This window comes from Triticum urartu, chromosome 3A (genome assembly GCF_056163025.1).
Source record: "Triticum urartu cultivar PI428250 chromosome 3A, HENAU_Tu73, whole genome shotgun sequence".
NCBI classification, from domain to species: domain Eukaryota; kingdom Viridiplantae; phylum Streptophyta; class Magnoliopsida; order Poales; family Poaceae; genus Triticum; species Triticum urartu.
Genome location: NC_141875.1, coordinates 15,587,607 through 15,606,323, shown reverse-complemented (window position 1 = coordinate 15,606,323; position 18,717 = coordinate 15,587,607). Strand labels below are relative to the sequence as shown.

The following is an 18,717-nucleotide window of genomic DNA, read 5'->3' as shown; positions in this document are numbered from 1 at the left end:
GATCATAGGAGGCACACATTAAACATGGCAAAAATGACAAATGACCAATTACTGAAAAGAGTCTGAAACTAACATGGCATAGCACTCTTGCAACAACATTTAGGGCATCAAGATGAGCTCAAATGAACATGGTGCAATGGAATGAAATGAAGTACTCGTCGAGACGAACAATTTTACATGCTACACGCCCAAAACGGAGCCACGGTTGCAGGGTTATGATGCGATGAATGTGGCATGAAAATATGCAGATCTGGGGCCTTAGAGAAATATACCCTCGCAAAAAGTCAACCCGAGATGGCGCGGTACGGAACGGGGACGAGGGTGTTTGGTTCGGGGGAGTGGTGGATCTCATCCCACTCCCCGGATCGGATCTGGCCGGCGCGGATTCCGATGAAGGGCGGCTCGCCGGCGTGAGGAAGGACGGCGGCGGAGCGAGCTCCGGTGGTGAGCCACTGGCGAGGTAGGAGGCGGCAGGGCACGGAAGTAGAGGCATCGGCGAGGCGGCGGATGCGGCGGCCGGAGAAGAGCGTGGGGCGGCGCAGCGAGTGAGTCCACGGGCGGCGGCAAGAGGCGACCGGCGCGGCGACGATGAAGCGCGCCGACGAACGGCGGCGCGAGGCATGGGGCGGTGAGGTGCTCGCCTGACCCGGCTCGGGATCGAGCAGGAAGGGGCAGCCCGACGAGATGGGCCCCATGACGATTGAATCATGTAGGGTTATTTCATCACATATTCATCATCATCATCACAACTAACAATATTAAATAAATATTCATCATCATCATCACAACTAACAATATCAACAATATATTCATCATCATTGTCTATTCATCATCATCATCGATTCATCTCATCGAACAAAAAATTTATCTATCTCTATCTATATATCTAACAATCTATCTATCTATTGAACTATCTATCGATCTATCTATCTATATATCTAACAATCTATCTATCTAAAAACAGAAAAAAAGGTGGAGGTCTCACCGGAGCGGCAGGGCCAGGGCGAGGCGGAGCCAGGCAGGGCCGGGGCGAGGAGGCGACCGATGGGGCGACGCGGTGGTGGAGCGCGGGATGGGGGCGAGGTGGCGGCCGGCGGGGCAGGGCAGGTCGGGGCGAGGTGGCGACCGGCGGGGCAACGACGCGGAGGAGGGGGCGGAGCAGCGCGGGTGGCGGGTCCGACCGAGGGGGGTGGAGATGGCGGCGACGGAGAGGGCGTCCGACGGAGGGGGGTGGAGATGGCATCGACGCGGAGGAGGGGGCGGAGCAACACGGAGGAGGGGGCGGAGGAGAGGGCGTCCGACGGAGGGGGGTGGACATGGCGGCGGCGCGGCGCGGGTGGGTGGAGATGGCGGCGGCCGGTGGCGGGGCGAGCGGCTAGGGGGGCGTCGACGGCGCGGAGAGGGTGGCGGCGGCGGTTGGCTGTCGAGGAGAGGGAGTTGGATCGGGGTGCGAGGAGAGAAACGAGTGGAGGAGGAGGGCCGGGTCAAGGGTAAGGTGGCCCTATGCCGACGGCCAGGCCGTCGGCATAGGAGTGGTCCCACCTGACAGTGAGAGGGCCATCGAGTGGATAAGGGTGGCTCTATGCCGACGGCCAGGCCGTCGGCATATATAGGAGGCCTATGCCGACGGCTATGCCGTAGGCATAGATGGAAACTACTTTTTTTAAAAAAAAATAGTCCCACCTCGCCGAGAGAAAAGCAATTAGACCTATTTAAATAGTTCACTAATTCAATTATTACATTTTTAGATTCTTAGTTTACCGTCTGTATGGGACCCGGTACCCCGCACCTGGAGGGGGGAAACGGACACTTGACATAGCTACACCCCGAAGGCCACCCCGAATCCCAGTTGACCAGTAGATCTAGCCCTTTGACTTTCGCCGGACGGGCTTTGACCGGTGGGCTCTTCCACCTGGTTGCGATAGGTCAGCCCATAGCAACATCTCCGAACACGGTTTGGACCCAACCCAACACTAGATTCCCTCCGGTTCCACCGCACCCCCACCACCCCCCCTCTACACTAGTAGAAAACAGGGCTATGGTCCAGGCCGGCTCAGCCCATTAGTCCCGGTTCAGTGTAGAACCGGGACTAATGTGGGCATTGGTCCCGGTTCGTGAGCCCAGGGGGCCGGCCGGGCCACGTGGGCCATTGGTCCCGGTTCGTCTGGTCCTTTTGGTCCCGGTTGGTGGGACGAACCGGGACCAATGGGCCTCGCTCCTGGCCCACCACCATTGGTCCCGGTTGGTGGCCTGAACCGGGACCAAAGGCTCCCCTTTAGTCCCGGTTCTTGCCACAAACCGGGACCAATGAGGTTCCTATATATACCCTCGCCCGCGAGCAGAGCACTCCAGTGCTCTGTTTTTCTCTGGCCGGCGAGGGGAGGGGTTTGTGGTGCTCTAGCTCACCTCCTATGCACATGAGGTGTTCGATGGAATGCCCGAGCCACACTACTTAAACTTTCTCCTCTCGAAGCTCGACCTCCAAGCTCCATTTTCCTCGAGATTTGTCTAGATTTAGCGGTCCGTCACGCCCCGTCCCCGTCTTCACCGCCGTCGATCATCCGCGCTGATCTCATCACCGACACCACCGTGGTGAGCCTCTTGTTCTTATCTTCTTTCTGAAAGGAAAAATATTCTTACTTGTCTGTTTAGATAGATACTTGTATCATTTTCTTACATTTATTATTGCATCTTATATAGTGCGATGGTTTTGGTATCCGCCCCGTCGGCCCTCGTCCTGTCTATGATTTGGATTTGGTATGTATATTATCTTCATAACTATTGGTTCATTTATTGTTTATGAAAATTATGCCGACCAACGTGACATAGATTTTATTTATCTAGGATGTATGTGAATCGGAAATGCCAACCGACCCTATTGTCGAGAGGTTAAATTTAGTTGAAGAAGAAAACAATTTGTTGAAGGAAAAAATAAAAAAAATTGAGGAGGAGAAGATGATATTGGAGTTGCATGTTGCGGATGTCGTCCATGATCACAAGATCAAGATGGATGCAATGCGCTTGAAGCTTAGAAACATTAGAAAATATGCCATTCATACCGAGGCTTGGTATCATTATGCCGTTGGATCAATTGTTACCTTGGTTGCGATTATGATCGCATTTGTTTTCGCATTGAAATGTTTTACATAGTTTCAATGTATGGTTTAATTAATTAGATGCTCTGGAGAGCTATATGTTGTTAGATGAGAACTATGTATGCACTTTGGTTTTAATGTGATGATGAACTTCTATTAATTTGGACACTTAATTATATATAATGCACGCAGATGAACCGGCAATGGATGTACGGTGACAGACACACCCGCGGGTACATTAAGGGCGTGCATGAGTTTCTCGATGCGGCTGAGGCAAACAAGCAGAATGGTTTTATGTGTTGTCCATGCACTGAATGTGGGAATTCGAGGTCTTACTCTAACCAGAAAATCCTTCACTCCCACCTGCTTTACAAGGGTTTCATGCCACACTATAATGTTTGGATGAGGCACGGAGAAATAGGGGTTATGATGGAAGACGGCAAAGAAGAAGAGTACGATGACAACTATGTGCCCCCTGAATACGGTGATGCTGCAACGGGGGGAGCTGGTGAAGATCAAGAGGAACCAGACGATGTGCCCAATGATGCTGCCACGGGTGAAGCTGCTGAAGATCAAGAGGAACCAGACGATGTGCCCGATGATGATGATCTCCGCCGGGTCATTGTCGATGCAAGGACGCAATGCATTAGTCAAAAGGAGAAGCTGAAGTTCGATCGCATGTTAGAGGATCACAAAAAAGGGTTATACCCCAATTGCGAAGATGGCAACACAAAGCTCGGTACCGTACTGGAATTGCTGCAGTGGAAGGCAGAGAATGCTGTGGCTGACAAAGGATTTGAGAAGCTACTGAAAATATTGAAGAAGAAGCTTCCAAACGATAACGAATTGCCCGACAGTACATACGCAGCAAAGAAGGTCGTATGCCCTCTAGGATTGGAGGTGGAGAAGATACATGCATGCCCTAATGACTGCATCCTCTACCGCTATGAATACAAGGATCTGAACGCATGCCCGGTATGCGGTGCGTTGCGGTATAAGATCAGACGAGATGACCCTGGTGATGTTGACGGCGAGCCCCTCAGGAAGAGGGTTCCTGCGAAGGTGATGTGGTATGCTCCTATAATACCACGGTTGAAACGTCTGTTCAGAAACGAAGAGCATGCCAAGTTGATGTGATGGCACAGTGAGAACCGAAAGAAAGATGGGAAGTTGAGAGCACCCGCTGACGGGTCGCAGTGGAGAAAAATCGAGAGAAAGTACTGGGATGAGTTTGCAAAGGACCCAAGGAATGTATGGTTTGCTTTAAGCGCGGATGGCATTAATCCTTTCGGGGAGCAGAGCAGCAATCACAGCACCTGGCCCGTGACTCTATGTATGTATAACCTTCCTCCTTGGATGTGCATGAAGCGGAAGTTCATTATGATGCCAGTTCTCATCCAAGGCCCTAAGCAACCCGGCAACGAAATTGATGTGTACCTAAGGCCATTAGTTGAAGAACTTTTACAGCTGTGGAATGGAAACGGTGTACGTACGTGGGATGAGCACAGACAGGAGGAATTTAACCTTAAGGCGTTGCTGTTCGTGACCATCAATGATTGGCCCGCTCTCAGTAACCTTTCAGGACAGACAAACAAAGGATACCACGCATGCACGCACTGTTTAGATGACACTGAAAGTATATACCTGGACAAATGCAGGAAGAATGTGTACCTGGGCCATCGTCGATTTCTTCCGACCAACCATCAATGTCGAAAGAAAGGCAAGCATTTCAAAGGCGAGGCAGATCACCGGAAGAAGCAAGCCATGCGCACTGGTGTTCACGTGCTTGCTATGGTCAATGATTTACACTACATAATCTTTGGAAAGGGTCCCGGTGGACTAGCTGTTCCGAATGACGCTGAGGGACACGCACCCATGTGGACGAAGAAATCTATATTTTGGGACCTACCCTACTGGAAAGACCTAGAGGTCCGCTCCTCAATCGACGTGATGCACGTGACGAAGAACCTTTGCGTGAACCTGCTAGGCTTCTTGGGCGTGTATGGGAAGACAAAAGATACACCCGAGGCACGAGAGGACCTGCAACGTTTGCATGAAAAAGACGGCATGCCTCCGAAGCAGTATAAAGGTCCTGCTAGCTACACTCTTACGAAAGAAGAGAAAGAAATCTTCTTTGAATGCCTGCTCAGTATGAAGGTCACGACTGGCTTCTCGTCGAATATAAAGGGAATAATAAATATGCCAGAGAAAAAGTTTCAGAACCTAAAGTCTCATGACTGCCACGTGATTATGACACAACTGCTTCCGGTTGCATTGAGGGGGCTTCTACCGGAAAACGTTCGATTAGCCATTGTGAAGCTATGTGCATTCCTCAATGCAATCTCTCAGAAGGTGATCGATCCAGAAATCGTACCAAGGCTAAGGAGTGATGTGGCGCAATGTCTTGTCAGTTTCGAGCTGGTGTTCCCACCATCCTTCTTCAATATCATGACGCACGTCCTAGTTCATCTAGTCGACGAGATTGTCATCCTCGGGCCCATATTTCTACACAATATGTTCCCTTTTGAGAGGTTCATGGGAGTCCTAAAGAAATATGTCCGTAACCGCGCTAGGCCAGAAGGAAGCATCTCCATGGGCCATCAAACAGAGGATGTTATCGGGTTTTGTGTTGACTTCATTCCTGGCCTTAACAAGATAGGTCTCCCTAAATCGCGGTATGAGGGGAGACTGACTGGAAAAGGCACTCTGGGAAGAGACTCAATAATATGCAGGGACGGATATTCTTGGTCTCAAGCACACTACACAGTTCTACAGAACTCTACCTTGGTGACCCCGTATGTCGATGAACACAAGAACAGTCTGCGCTCCAAACACCCGGAGCAGTGCGACGACTGGATTACATGTGAACACATCAGGACTTTCAGCAGTTTGTTGGAAACACGTCTCAGAGGTGACAACACTGTTTGTGCTGAGTTGTACTTGTTGTCCAGGGGACCATCTTTGACTGTATTGACTTACAAAGGATACGAGATAAATGGGAATACATTTTACACGATCGCCCAAGATCAAAAGAGCACCAACCAAAACAGCGGTGTCCGCTTTGATGCAGCAACCGAGAGCGGAAAGGACACATATTATGGTTACATAGTGGACATATGGGAACTTGACTACGGACCTGATTTTAAGGTCCCTTTGTTTAAGTGCAAATGGGTCAATCTGTTAGGCGGCGGGGTACAGGTAGACCCACAGTACGGAATGACAACAGTGGATCTGAAAAATCTTGGGTACACTGACGAACCGTTCGTCCTAGCCAATGATGTGGCACAGGTTATCTATGTGAAGGACATGTCTACCAAACCGAGAAAAAGAAAAGATAAGGAAGCGAATACATCATACGATGAGCCAAAGCGCCACATAGTTCTTTCAGGAAAAAGGGACATCCTGGGAGTGGACGGCAAGACAGACATGTCTGAAGATTATGAAAAGTTTCATGAAATTCCTCCCTTCAATGTCAAGGCTGACCCAAGCATCCTGATAAACAATGAAGATTATCCATGGTTACGGCGCAATAAGCAAATGACACAAGCGAAGAAAAAGTGAAGACTTTCTCCCGCAATAAGCAAATGCTATGTGGGTGAAATTATGATACCATCCGAACTTTCAACTTTTTCAGAGTTCATTTGAAATGCTTTCATGTCTTATGGTTCGAAACTTTGATACTTCGAAAGTGATTGTCCATTTTGTACACGAAGTGCATCAAGTTTTTGTCGTAACCCTCTCTACTTTTTGGAACATGCCATGTGGGTGAAATGATGAGACCATGCCAACTTTCAACCTTTTCAGAGTTCATTTTGAAATGCTTTTCAATTTCAGAGTCATTTAGCTCAAAGAATGAATTAATAGCAAACAGAATGAACTACAAAACTATAAGTATTTAATTGTAAGTATAAATAAAAAATAAATAGCAAAGAAGAAAAAAATTCTAATTTTATAGTAAAGTTATTCATAAACTAGTGATTCACACAAATTTTTAAAAATTCAAATTTAAACTATTTAAAATTTAAAACTAATGGCACTAACAGAAAGTTTATAATTTTTGTGACCTAAAAGCAAAAAGAAATCACTAAAAAACTGTAAGTATTTAGTTTTAAATAGAAATAAAAAATAAATAGAAAAAAATTCTAATTTTATAGTAAAGTTATTCATAAACTAGTGGTTCACACAAATTTTTAAAAATTCAAATTTAAACTATTTAAAATTTAAAACTAATGGCGCTAACAGAAAGTTTATAATTTTTGTGACCTAAAAGCAAAAAGAAATCACTAAAAAACTGTAAGTATTTAGTTTTAAGTAGAAATAAAAAATAAATAGAAAAAAATCTAATTTTATAGTAAAGTTATTCATAAACTAGTGATTCACACAAATTTTTAAAAATTCAAATTTAAACTATTTAAAATTTAAAACTAATGGCACTAACAGAAAGCTTATAATTTTTGTGACCTAAAAGCAAAAAGAAATCACTAAAAAACTGTAAGTATTTAGTTTTAAGTAGAAATAAAAAATAAAAAACCAAAAAAATATAGAAATAAAAAAGAAAAAACCAAAAAAAAATGCCACCTACTGGGCCTCCACGGCCTGAATACGACTAGAAACCCTACATGGGCCAGGATTCAGGCCCGCAGAAGGCCCAATAGGCCCACAGGCAAAGCAGTGTCAAATTAGGCCCATAGGTCTGCTGTTCAGAGGAGTTCGAGAGGGAGGAGGCAGCAGACCTTATAAACTGGTGTTGGGCGCTGTCAACTAGCGATGTGGGACTAAACTTATGGGCGCGGGGCAGCACAAGGGTATTGGTCCCGGTTGGTGGCACCAACCGGGACTAAAGGTGGCATTGGTCCCGGTTGGTGGCACCAGCCGTGACCATTGCCCCCCTTTAGTCCCGGTTGGTGCCACCAACCGGGACCAATGGGCTTCGCTTCCCGCCCTTTGGGCTGCTGGAAATTGGCCTTTGGTCCCGGTTCGTGGCACCAACCGGGACTAAAGGGTGGCATTGGTCCCGGTTGGTGCCACGAACCGGGACCAATGCCCTTGCTATATAACCAGGACTTGTGAAAATTTCACATCTCCCTCGCCTCCCTAGCCAGTTGCCCCCGCCTCCAGGCTGCCCAAATCGCTCGCGCGCTCCTCGTCGCCGTCGCCGCCGCCGGCCGCCATCCCCGTCTCCCCGTGCCCCTGCCCCGCGCCCGAGCCCACGCCGGCCGCCGCCCCGTGCCCCTGCCCCGTCCTCGAGCACGCACGGCCGCGCCCCTGCGCCCCGGCCCGCCCCCACCATTGTCGTCGTCGCCGGCGCCCGCCCCCACTGCTGCCCCTGCCTCGACGCCGCCCCTCCTCCCCATTCGTTCCGGCTCCGGCGACCCCCTTTCCTCCCTGTCCCCTCGATCCTCTTCATATAATTTTTTTTCATATAATTTTTTTTCATATGCATATGTTGATTATATGGACGGATGGATGATGTATACGTTCATTATATGGATGGATGGATGATGTATGCTTTTTTTCATATAATTTTTTTAGGCAGATTTTTAGATTTTTTAGGCAGATTTTTAGAATTTTTTGTGTATGTATGTTATGTTTATATGTATGTATGTATGTTCATATGTATGTATGTTTATATGCAAAGCATATGCAAAGAAAATGTATGAATGGTCATATGCAAAGAAAAATGTATGTATGGTCATATGCAAAGAAAATGTATGTATGTATGTTCATATGAAGAAGATAGATTTTTAGAAAAAATAGTATTTTTTTCTGTTCATAGATTTTTTTGGTGATATTAATTATTGTAAATATGCAAATGTTTGTATATTCATATGAACAATGAATTAGGCAAAACCTTTACTTTTTTCTAAAATTTATATTTGATCATTATTTAAAAAAAAACAAGCAATACTACTTCATGTATTTTTAAGGAAGGAAGAAGAAGAAAAAGAATGAGATGAAAAAGGAAATAAGAAGAGGAAGAAAGGAGAAGAAGAGGGGAGAGGAAGAAGAGTAGAAATAAATAAGAAGAAGAAAAAAGAAGAAAAAGAAGAGGAGAAGAAGAAAGGAATAGAGGAGAAGAAGAGAAAAATAGAATATATATTCTATTTTCTCTTTTCTCCTCTATTCCTTTCTTCTTCTCCTCTTTTTTTTATTCTTTTTTTTCTTCGACACGTGGGGGGGGTCGAGAACGCCGGACATTCATGAGAGAGGCGAGGAAGAAGGGGAAGAAGAGGGAGAAGAAGAGGAGAGGAAGAAGAGGAAGTCTTCTCCTCTATTCTTTCTTCTCTTCTTTTTTCTTCTTCTTCTTCCTCTTTATTTTATCGGGAACGAGGGTCGTCGAGAGGTCGAGGAGCGGTAGAGGAGAAACCCTAAATAGAAAGTATCGTCGGTGTGAGATACATGTACCGTCGGTGTCGGACACTACACCCACATCCCACAAGTGGCGCGGGCTTCGACGCCCACGTCACTTGTGGGACGTGGATGTAGTGTCCGACACCGAAGGCCACATGTATCTCACACCCATGATACTTGCTAGCTATTTAGGGTTTCCTCTACCAAAAAGAAGAGGAGAAATAAATAAGAAGAAGAAAAAAGAAGAAAAAGAAGAGGAGAAGAAGAAAGGAATAGTGGAGAAGAAGAGAAAATAGAATATATTCTATTTTCTCTTTTCTCCTCTATTCCTTTCTTCTTCTCCTCATTTTTTTCTTCTTTTCTTCTTCTTCTTCTTCTTCTTCTTCTTCTTCTTATTAGCCGGAAGTAGAGAGAGGTTTCCTAGTGTCAAAGTATTGAAGCAATCCATGCCTTCATCATTAGCCGGAAGTAACCAGGGCATGTTGGTACGAAGTTCTGCAAAGTTATTCTGGAATGGAGTCCCGGATAGAATAATCCGCTTTTTGGTACGAATTCAGCAAAGGCCTTCCAAATAGTGATATTCGGAAGGCTCTTGCTGAACTTTGTACCAAAAAGCGAATTATCCTATCTGGGACTCCGTTCCAGAACAACTTTGAAGAGCTTCGTACCATCATGCACATGTTACTTTCGCCTAATGATGAAGACATGGTTTTGTTGAATCCTTTGACACTAGGCAACCTCCCGACCCCTCGGCGATCCTCTTGAACATGAGAGGAAGAAGAGGGTCGTCTAGGGGTCGAGGGTTCCAGGGTCGTCGAGGGTTCGAGGGGTCGAGGATCGCCGAGGGGTCGAGAGAGGTTTCCTAGTGTCAAAGTATTGAAGAAATCCATGCCTTCATCATTAGCTGGAAGTAACCAGGGCATGTTGGTACGAAGTTCTGCAAAGTTGTTTTGGAATGGAGTCCCGGATAGAATAATCCGCCTTTTGGTACCAATTCAGCAAAGGCCTTCCAAATAGCGATATTCAGAAGGCTCTTGCTGAACTTTGTACCAAAAGGCGGATTATCCTATCTGGGAGTCCGTTCCAGAACAACTTTGAAGAGCTTCGTACCATCATGCACATGTTACTTTCGCCTAATGATGAAGACATGGTTTTGTTGAATCCTGAGACACTACGCAACCTCCCGACCACTCGGCGATCCTATCGAACATGAGAGGAAGAAGAGGATAAAAAAAGAAGAGGAAGAAGAAAAAAAGAGGAGAAGAAAGAATAGCTCCTCTATTCTTTCTTGTCCTCTTATTTTTCTTCTTCTTCCTCTTTTTTTATCGGGAACGAGGGTCGTCGAGGGACATAGATGTAGTGTCGTCGTTGTCGATATATACCCCCTCCCGATAGCTTACTGTGATTAGGTAGCTAGTTCTACGTTTGGCACTAATATATCCATCTATCATGTTTGAATAATAATTGCCATGTTGTAAATATTTGTAGAAACTATGGACACCGCCCTAGACGAAGCAACAAAAGAAGCGTTGTTGAGGGACATAATTGCAGAAGGAAGTGATGCCATCTCGTTGTTTCTCAAGGAAACCGATGGTCTGGAAGGAGAGGGTGAACAAGCTGGCTACGGTGACCTAATGCCGGTGCAAGAAGAAGAACATGAGGACGGCTCCGGTGACCGAACCGAGTCCGGCCAGGTATATATATTAGTTAAGCCTATGCTGACTAGCTGATTGATGCATTCATTGTTTTGGTATGTACACATATTAATTAAGTCTTTGTTCTTTTTTCTAGCCCTCCAGATCGAGCACAACTTCGGTAAAGAGACGAGGCCCGAAGAAAAAGTTGAGCTCGGATGAAAAGTTTGAGATCATAGAAATCGCGCCCGACGGCCAACCTATTGAACCCCTCCGGACAAAGAGCGCATTTGTTGCTCAGTGCGGGGTTCTGGTTAGGGACAAGATCCCGATAAGCATCCAGCAATGGTTTAAGCCGGCTACAGAAGACCCTGAGGTCTCTTATGTCAATGATATGCAGAAAAATGATCTTTGGACTGAGCTGAAGTCAAATTTCACCCTACCGCCTGAGGATAATCCAGAGAACCCAGTTAAAGAGAAATTAATCAAGTCTTTTGCTCTGAAGAGGATGGCAGAACTATTCAGGAGGTGGAAGAAAGAGCTGAATAAGTTTGTCGAAAATAATGAGACACCAGAATTTAAGGGCAGATATGAGAATATCAGAGATCACTGGTCTGCATTTGTGGCCCACAAGACATCGGAAAAGAGTAAGAAGATGTCGGCGACAAACAAGCAAAATGCTGCGAAGAAGAAGCTTCACCATCGCACGGGGTCAGGTGGCTACCTCGTAGCCCAGCCTAAGTGGTCCAAGACTGAGAATGATCTGGTTCATAAAGGGATCGAACCAGAGACAATTAACTGGCCAGACCGTTGCCGGACTTGGTTCTTCGGGGCTGGCGGAACACTGGACCCTGTAACAGGGAAGTGCATTTGGACGAACGATCAAATGGACATACCAGTCAGTAAGCTTAAGCAGTATATCGAAGCAGCGCAGGAAGGGACGTTCTTTCCAGACAGAGAGAACGACAAGCTCACTATGGCCCTCGGGAATCCTGAGCACCCTGGACGGACACGAGGCACACCAGGCTCCATTCTGTGGAAGGTTGGGTTTCCGGACGCAGGCGGTTACAAATCCTATGAGAGGAGGAAAAAAGTGCAGCAGACCCAAATGCAGGCGCTGCAAGCAAGGGTAGACGCGATAGAGGAACGAGAAGCAAATCGCAGCAAACGTACTGCCGAAGCCTCCCCCGAAGCTACCCCGCTATCTCAGTGCAGAAGCAGCGTGGCTTCCACCGAGCTGCTTCAGCCGGAGCATGCCTTGACGGCTCCTGCCAGCTATCCCGTGGATGCTATCACGGAGTCTCAAAATTGCCACCTTATGACGCAATGGATGAATTTGAAGGTCAAGGCGGCTGTTGGCTCTGTTTATCCTACTGAACCCGGCGCAACTTTTCACTGCCGGCCGATTCCAGAAGGATATGCTAGGGTGATGGTGGATGAGATAACGGAGGGATTTGAGGACCTCCAGCTTGACCACCCTACCGGTGAAGGGGAGACTCGCTGGGGTCTGCTTTGAAGACTCCATGCCTATGGCGGAAGGAGCTCATCAACCTTCCGAACTGGACGCCTCCGCCTCCTCCTCCTCCTCCGGCGAGTCAGGGCACTCCGCCTCCACCGCCTCCTCCTCCTCCGGCGAGTGACGATCAGGGCCCTCGGCCGGCTCCTTCTCCGGCGCGCGGCGGCACTCCGCCTCCTTCTCCGCCTGCGCCGACGCGCCCGAGCAGCCAGCCTCCTCCATCTCCGCCTCGTCAGCAAGGGCGGAAGAGACCTGCCGCCGCTCCAGCTGCTCCGGCGCGTCGTAGTCCTTCTCCTCCGCCGCTTAAGCAAGTAAAGGAGACAACCGCTACGTCTGCTCGGTCGGTGTCTAGCAGTACAACCAGAGGCGGGAGGACATACAGATTCGGTCCTTCTCTGAAGACTCCAGAGAATTTACCATACGAGAGGACCCAGGAGGAGAACGCCGAGATCGCGCGAGAAGAAGTGAAGAAATTCTTTGAAGGGGTGAAAGCAAAGAAACATCCACCTCCGGAGGAGAAGGTAGATCGGGTGAAAGTGAAGCGCACTCTGGCTGCCCTGACAAAACCACCGAAGTCTGATCCGCCGAAAGGAAACTATGACCGCATTATTGGAAAGGAATTTGCCGAAGCGGAGCGGTCGGGAAGTACTGTCAGTGATCAAAGGCTGAAAGAACGACGAGCTGGGAAAGAAATTGCCCAGCTCGGCGAACAAGCGAAGCAATCGTGCCCCCCGCTCAAGGTGCCTAGCCACAACGTCGATAATGATCCGAGGATGGTGCCCGGTTATAGCAATCTTGCAGATTACCTGCCCGACGAAGTACATTATGAACCCATGGACGTGCAGATACAAAGATACGAGTACGGGAAGCCTCTCGTCAAAGATGAAAGATCTCTATCAACGATGATGCGAAGATTGCATGATTGGTACTTGAAAATCTGCAGAGACTCTGGGGGGAGGAGTACTTTGTATTTGAAAGTTAAAAAGGAGCATGACCTCGTTGGAATTGATCTGTTGCCTGTTCCATTTGAGGAGTTCTCTCAGTTTTTCAATCAATTGGCCCTCGATAAAGCAACGGTCACCTGCTACTGTCTGTAAGTACTACTACTTCTGTCATTAAGTCTCTCCATATAGCTCAGCTCTTTCATTGCATGTATTTATAATCATCCTCACTATATTATGCATATTGAAGATCGTCGAATTGAAGAAAAGACAAGTCGGTGATATTGGGTTCATTAACACATATCTCATAGATGCAACTCAGGTTAAATTTCATGCCGCAGAAACCGAGGCCAGCATGCTAGAATCGTTGATAATAAATCAAAACAAAGATATAATACTCTTTCCTTACAACTTCAAGTGAGTGTTACTGTCTTGTGCGTATTCGGTTTCCCTTATATATTAGTCAAGGTTATAGTAATGTAATTGATGAGTTATGCATGCGTGTGCAGTTCCCACTATATTCTCCTACATATTAAGCTTGAGCAGGGACTAGTAACCGTCTTAGACTCAAGATGAAAAGATCCCAAGGACTATGCAGACATGACTCAAATACTCGAGAAGTAAGTTAAATCGATCATTATCCACCATATCAGCAACTTTGTTCATTTCCTGATATATCAAGTAATTGTTTTCTTTGTCCGGCATGGTTTGGAGAAAATTCACCAGAAAAGCTCCGGGACTGCCGAAGGAGCTGCAATTTAGACACCCGAAAGTAAGTACTAGCTATAGTAGCATTTTAAGCGCATCTACTAGTCATTCAAGCGCTAGTTTCATCAATACCATTTGGCATTCTTGCTTATCAGTTTGATTAACCTCTATTTCTTGTAAAGTGGTTGTGGCAGCAACAAGGGAATGATTTCTGTGGATACTATGTTTGCGAGTCCATCCGCCACACGACCTGTGAGCGGGGCTACACTGACGAACAATATGAAGTACGTAAATAACAACATTCACAATTTTATTTTATTACCATCATTTGTGTTGAGTTTCATTCATTCATATATATATATATGTATTGACCCCCTTCTTTAAATTAGATGTTTCGGAAGCGGGATGAACTCCTAGCACCAGCTCGCATGCGAGGAATTCAAGAGGAATTGGCGGCATTCTTTCTTGACCACGTGATCCCTGAAGACGGAGAATTCTATGTGGACCCTGAGTCCGTATGATTATATTTGTAAGAGATAATTATTGTATATATGTAGCCGGTAGTGTCAGATAGATATACGAGAACTTGTTGTTCGACCAATCTCTCGGAGAAGGAGAGGTGGTCGATATCACTTCTCTCTGTATATATGCATATATGTTCATGACGATCTTCTGTTTCCTTCGCTTGCTTACTAGCTAGCTAGCGTGTCTAGTCCTCTCTATATACGTATGTATAGTACGTAGCGTCGACCAAGCACGGACATAACAGAGGACACTTCTCTCTATTAATTATAACTAGCTAACACAATATATGAAACACCTAAATTAACCCCCCAAAACCCCCAACCCCCCCCCCCTTTCAAAAAAAAAACAAAAACCCCAGCCACAGAAGTGCTGACGCGTGGATGCCTATTGGTCCCGGTTGGTGCCACCAACCGGGACCAAAGGGTCTCCTGACTGAGCTCTACGCACTGCCCACGTGGAGGGCCTTTAGTCCCGGTTCTGGATTGAACCGGGACTAAAGGGGGGAGGTATTAGTACCGACACTTTAGTCCCGGTTCCTGAACCGGGACTAAAGGCCCTTACGAAGCGGGACTATAGGCCCTTTTTCTACCAGTTCTAACTGACGGCTGCTCTACCTTCCGTGGCGGGGGGCCACACCACGGAGCCCCAAGACGGGTGTCTACGCATGCCAGAACACTTTCACACATGCATCGCGACCCATGCGATGTTTCGGTGGCATAGCTACACCCCGAAGGCCACCCCAAATCCCAGTTGACCAGTAGATCTAGCCCTTTGACTTTCGCCGGACGGGCTTTGACCGGTGGACTCTTCCGCCTGGTTGCGATAGGTCAGCCCATAGCAACATCCCCGAACATGGTTTGGACCCAACCCAACACTAGATTCCCTCCGGTTCCACCGCACCCGCACCATCCCCCCTCCAAGTGACGGCAGCTCTGCCTTCCGTGGAGGGGGCCACACCATGGAGCCCCAAGACGGGTGTCTACGCATGCCAGAACACTTTCACACATGCATCGGGACCCGTGCGATGTTTCGGTGGTATAGCTACACCCCGAAGGCCACCCCGAATCCTAGTTGACGAGTAGATCTAGCTCTTTGACTTTCGCCGGGCGGGCTTTGACCGGTGGACTCTTCCGCCTGGTCGCGATAGGTCAGCCCATAGCAACATCCCCGAACACGGTTTGGACCCAACCCAACACTAGATTCCCTCCGGTTCCACCGCACCCACACCATCCCCCCCTCCAAGTGACGGCGGCTCTGCCTTACATGGAGGGGGCCAAACCACGGAGCCGCAAGACGGGCGTCTACGTATGCCAGAACACTTCCACACATGCATCGGGACCCGTGCGATGTTTCGGTGGCATAGCTACACCCCGAAGGCCACCCCGAATCCCAGTTGACCAGTAGATCTAGCCCTTTGACTTTCACCGGACGGGCTTTGACCGGTGGACTCTTCCACCTGGTTGCGATAGGTCAGCCCATAGCAACATCCCCGAACATGGTTTGGACCCAACCCAACACTAGATTCCCTCCGGTTCCACCGCACCCGCACCATCCCCCCTCCAAGTGACGGCGGCTCTGCCTTCCGTGGAGGGGGCCACACCATGGAGCCCCAAGACGGACGTCTACGCATGCCAGAACACTTTCACACATGTATCGGGACCCGTGCGATGTTTCGGTGGCATAGCTACACCCCGAAGGCCAACCCGAATCCCAGTTGACCAGTAGATCTAGCCCTTTGACTTTCGCTGGACGGGCTTTAACCGGTGGACTCTTCCACCTGGTTGCAATAGGTCAGCCCATAGCAACATCCCCGAACATGGTTTGGACCCAACCCAACACTAGATTCCCTCCGGTTCCATCGCACCCGCACCATCCCCCCCTCTAAGTGACGGCTGCTCTGCCTTCCGTGGAAGGGGGCCACACCACGGAGCCCCAAGAGGAGCGTCTACGCATTCCAGAACACTTTCACACATGCATCGGGACCCGTGCGATGTTTCGGTGGCATAACTACACCCCGAAGGCCACCCCGAATCCCAGTTGACCAGTAGATCTAGCCCTTTGACTTTCGCCGGACGGGCTTTGACCGGTGGACTCTTCCACCTGCTTGCGATAGGTCAGCCCATAGCAACATCCGCGAACATGGTTTGGACCCAACCCAACACTAGATTCCCTCCGGTTCCACCACACCCGCACCATCCCCCCTCCAAGTGACGGCGGCTCTGCCTTCCGTGGAGGGGGCCACACGATGGAGCCCCAAGACGGGCGTCTACGCATGCCAGAACACTTTCACACATGCATCGGGACCCGTGCGATGTTTCGGTTGCATAGCTACGCCCCGAAGGCCACCCCGAATCCCAATTGACCAGTAGATCTAGCCCTTTGACTTTCGCTGGACGAGCTTTGACCGGTGGACTCTTTCACCTGGTTGCGATAGGTCAGCCCATAGCAACATCCCCGAACACGGTTTGGACCCAACCCAACACTAGATTCCCTCCGGTTCCATCACACCCGCACCATCCCCCCCTCTAAGTGACGGCTGCTCTGCCTTCCGTGGAAGGAGGCCACACCACGGAGCCCCAAGACGGGCGTCTACGCATTCCAGAACACTTTCACACATGCATCGGGACCCGCGCGATGTTTTGGTGGCATAGCTACATCCCGAATCCCAGTTGACCAATAGATCTAGCCCTTTGACTTTCGCTGGACGGGCTTTGACCGGTGGACTCTTCCACCTGGTTGTTATAGGTCACCCCATAGCAACATCCCCGAACACGGTCTGGACCCAACCCAACACTAGATTCCCTCCGGTTCCATCGCACCCGCACCATCCCCCCCTCTAAGTGACGGCTGCTCTACCTTCCATGGAGGGGGGCCACACCATGGAGCCCCAAGACGGGCGTCTACGCCTGCCAGAACACTTTCACACATGCATCGGGACCCGTGCGATGTTTCGGTGGCATAGCTACACCCCGAAGGCCACCCCGAATCCCAGTTGACCAGTAGATCTAGCCCTTTGACTTTCGCCGAACGGGCTTTGACCGGTGGACTCTTCCACCTGGTTGTGATAGGTCAGCCCATAGCAACATCCCCGAACACGGACTGGACCCAACCCAACACTAGATTCGGTGGCATAGCTACACCCCGAAGGACACCGCGAATCCCAGTTGACGAGTAGATCTAGCCCTTTGACTTTCGCCGGACGGGCTTTGACCGGTGGACTCTTCCACCTGGTTGCGATAAGTCAGCCCATAGGAACATTCCCGAACACGGTCTGGACCCAACCCAACACTAGATTCCCTCCGGTTCCACCGCACCCGCACCATCCCCCCCCTCTAAGTGACGGCTGCTCTACCTTCCGTGGAGGGGGGCCACACCATGGAGCCCCAAGACGGGCGTCTACGCATGCCAGAACACTTTCACACATGCATCGGGACCCGTGCGATGTTTTGGTGGCATAGCTACGCCCCGAAGGCCACCCCGAATTCGAGTTGACCAGTAGATCTAGCCTTTGACTTTCGTTGGACGGGCTTTGACCGGTGGACTCTTCCACCTGGTTGCCATAGCACAACCCATAGCAACATCCCCGAACACGGTTTGGACCCAACACAACACTAGATTCCCTCTGGTTCCATCGCACCCGCACAGTCCCCCCTCTAAGTGACGGCTGCTCTGCCTTCTGTGGAGGGGGGCCACACCACGGAGCCCCAAGACGGGTGTCTACGCATGCCAGAACACTTTCACAGATGCATCGGGACCCGTGCGATGTTTCGGTGGCATAGCTACACCCCGAAGGCCACCGCGAATCCCAGTTGACCAATAGATCTAGCCCTTTGACTTTCGCCGGACGCGCTTTGACCGATGGACTCTTCCACCTGGTTGCGATAAGTCAGCCCATAGGAACATTCCCGAACACGGTCTGGACCCAACCCAACACTAGATTCCCTCCG

At 49.0% G+C, this 18,717-nt stretch overlaps 1 pseudogene; it reads left to right on the top strand.

Annotated features, from left to right (window-relative positions):
• Positions 1 to 1,072: 1,072 nt before the first annotated feature.
• LOC147977844 (E3 ubiquitin-protein ligase SINA-like 3) overlaps positions 1,073 to 18,717 on the top strand; it is a 53,754-nt pseudogene continuing 36,109 nt past the window's right edge.